Raw genomic sequence first — 3,491 nt, 5'->3', positions numbered from 1 at the left:
ATATATATATATATATATATATATACATATATACACACAAACATACCTAAATACATACATATATACGGATATACACATAGAAATACATACTTATAAATTATATGTGTATGTATATGCATACGTATGTGTATACGTATGTAATATAACGTGTAAATATATATAACGTATAAATACATAAATGGAAGTGTAGAGACAAGTTACTGAAGAGATTGCAAGAGTGCAATGAAATAATTTAACAAAAAAACTACATAAATTAATAAAGGACTGAACCAGTGCGTGTATTTATTACCGGCATAATGTCTCTCCCAAGGTTTGATTATATGTATATACATATTCAACTAATTGTGAATTGATATATGTATCTATATATGTATATATGTATGTGTGTGTATGTGTTTGTGTGTGTCTGTGTGTTTGCATATTATATATACGATGAGAAAAGAGAGTGAGAATGAATGAGACATATATATATATATATATATATACTCTGCCTATATGATATATTTGGGTGTATTTATGTGTACTTGGGTTTCATATCGATTTGCATTGTGTACAATCAAGTTTATATTCTAGTTTCCACATTAATTTGATTTGTCTAGAATTATACAAATCACTCAGCAATATATTCTCATTCATTGTTTACTAAGTTCCACTAACCTTGGCGGTTTCAACTTGAAGAATTGACCACGTTGTAGTCTCACTTCCACGTCTTAGTAAACGAAACACAGTTCAGACAGTTAGAGACCGACTGAAAATAGAAAACAAAGGGGGGAAAAAAGAAACACAACTGTGTGTAGTTGTTATACGAATGTGTACTGAAGACTTCATAGGTTATTTATGAAAGTAAGTCTAGCATGCATTAATTTCAACACGCTTTAATTTTAGCCCTTATGAATAACTGCTTTGCGTCTTTCCCGCTAACTGGTATCTGACGGGAGAAAGAAGATTTCAAAAGTAACAACTGCGATACTGGTTACCTGCCAAATGTTTTTTCCCTGTCGAGGAACAGGTGTCAGCAATATGGGTCAAAATCAGAAGAGGGACGATGTCACGCACTGCAGCCATTGAAACAAAGGACTTACTTGCTGGGGCATTGTAATGTTGAAAAGGGACTGTTTGAAAAGTTTCCATGCCGTTTGGTGGCGAAAGCCTTTCTTAACCGATTGAAAAATTTGGCACAGTAGTCCCCATTGATGAAATAGTTTTTCGGAAGATAATCAATGAACACAATACCTTTTGCATCACAAACATCTAAGACCATCAACTTCCCAGCAGATGAAAGGAACTAGACCTTCTTTGGAGCAGGTGACGATGTGTGTTTCCTCTGCATGAATTATCCCTTTGTGTAACTCAAAGTGATGAAGCTAACACGCATCCTGGGTTACTAAACGTTCATGCAAACCAGATAGATCTTCCCCAAAATATGTCATATTTTCCAGTGATGAAGATAGGCTAGTTGCACTTTTGATCAGGTTGCAGACGGTGTGGCTCGCAGAGTAGAAACCTTCACCATTCCAAGAATATTCTCAACTATCTCCCAAGATAAGGTAATAGCATTGGTTAATTGTTCTATTCTTAACGTGTATATCAGTAAGTTGGATCTCTGCCTTATTCCTGTCTTATAAATACACAAGCATACATCATCGGTGCATACATCCACATACATGTATTTAGAACTTGAACCCGACGAAATAGAACAATTTTAGTTAAGAGTAGCATAAAAATACAAATGAAATTAATTTCCCGATATATTGTTCCCACACAGTCACAATTAGTGAGTGCTAAATCTCACTCATTTACACACACACACACACACACACACACACATTCACAAGTGCGCGCTCCCCTCCCCCACACATTCATACATACATATAATGTCTAAATGCTTACGAACACAAACGCTTTCACTTATATGAATTTATACACCCAACTGTTACAACATTTCTACCACCTCACGCACGATATTTATTTTATTCCAGTACATTGGTTTTTCTGTCTCTCTCTACTTCTCGGTCTATCGTGCCATTTATAGCATAATTCCATTGATTCATATACTCTCCTCCAAACTGCAAAGAAGGCATCTTTTGTGGCTCATAAACACGACGTTTCTTATAAGATCGTTTTCTGTAATAATTCATAATAAACTATTATTTTGTATTGAACAGAAATTCAGATATAATTTACAATTTTGCATTTTATTATTGACAAATTAGAAAATATTACTTTGAATTGATGCAACTGACTTTGTAATTGCACGTTCTTGTGAGAATCTCATCAATTATTCGCACACAGGAATTCACGTATATACACATACTCGTATTTAGGAATCCCAAAATAAAAGCTCGCTTAAATATTATTAAGTATAAATTAAACTTAAACACGATTTCCTATCTATTACTAACAGCCTTATAGAGTCTAAGCAGCTCAACACGTTGAATGCCACGACTGGTTTGGTACCATAGCATTCAATTCACAATGACGTAACAACAATTAGGTATCATGTGTTGTAAAATTATAGCAAGTATACATGTTTGCATACATATGTATACATACGTACACACACACACACACGCACACACACACTCACGCACACATATGTATATATATAAGCTTACTTCGTATTGGATGCATGGCGTTCAATTAAATAAATATGATATAAATAATATATATTTTTTAGAGATGATGCCAAACCATATTTCAATGTTTATTTATAGAAATGATAAGATTTGAGATATGATTTGTGTGTTTTAGTTACAGGGATAAGATTTTTAAACCCCAAGTAAGATTAATTTTATCTTTGTTTGTTAAGAGCTGGTTTGGATTTCTTAATAAAGTCCCTTTCTTTGCGTTTTCTCTCAATATCATTCAGGTTGTAAAGTTTATGAAATGGATATATATATACATATATATATATAACATTTGGTACAGCAGTCTGGTCGAATGATATTCATGCAGTGTATGTAGAAAATTACACACAGCTGAGTACATATATCTGCTCCTGAGCTACTCAGACATGATCGTTATATTCAATATATAATGTTGAAGAAATGCCTATTCGAGAGAAATGAATAAAATATAAATGAGTAACAGTAGAGGTGCATATGTCAAATCATTACGGCCATTTCTCACGACTCATTTTATTCATTAGTTAAAACATTACATCAATATAAAGAAACCATCTTATTGAGATGAATTCATGATCTTGAAATTCAAGGAAATTAGAAATGATTTAACAAAGTTTAAAATACACAGAGCAAAATATTTTCGGTGATTCTGCTACTGTTAAGGTTTGTGGATTTACAACTGAAATAGCATCAGAATTACTTCAAATGCTATAATCCATGGATCTTCAATGAAGTTCATTGAGTTTGAACTTCCTTTTGAAGTTCATGAATTCATCTATACATCCGTCCATCCATCCACCCATCCATACATACATACATACATACATACATAAATACACACACACATATATATATACATATATATAT

At 32.9% G+C, this 3,491-nt stretch overlaps 1 long non-coding RNA gene across 1 annotated transcript in view; it reads right to left on the bottom strand.

The window, feature by feature from the left end:
• Positions 1-3,491, bottom strand: part of LOC128250088 (uncharacterized) — a 135,579-nt gene that overhangs the window by 87,237 nt on the left and 44,851 nt on the right. The window contains exon 2 of the long non-coding RNA XR_008266212.1: positions 658-748. This is a non-coding gene — a long non-coding RNA (uncharacterized LOC128250088). The remainder of the gene's footprint in view (positions 1-657; positions 749-3,491) is intronic.

This window comes from Octopus bimaculoides, chromosome 19 (assembly GCF_001194135.2).
Source record: "Octopus bimaculoides isolate UCB-OBI-ISO-001 chromosome 19, ASM119413v2, whole genome shotgun sequence".
Lineage (NCBI taxonomy): Eukaryota > Metazoa > Mollusca > Cephalopoda > Octopoda > Octopodidae > Octopus > Octopus bimaculoides.
This window is presented reverse-complemented; position numbering and strand designations above follow the sequence as displayed.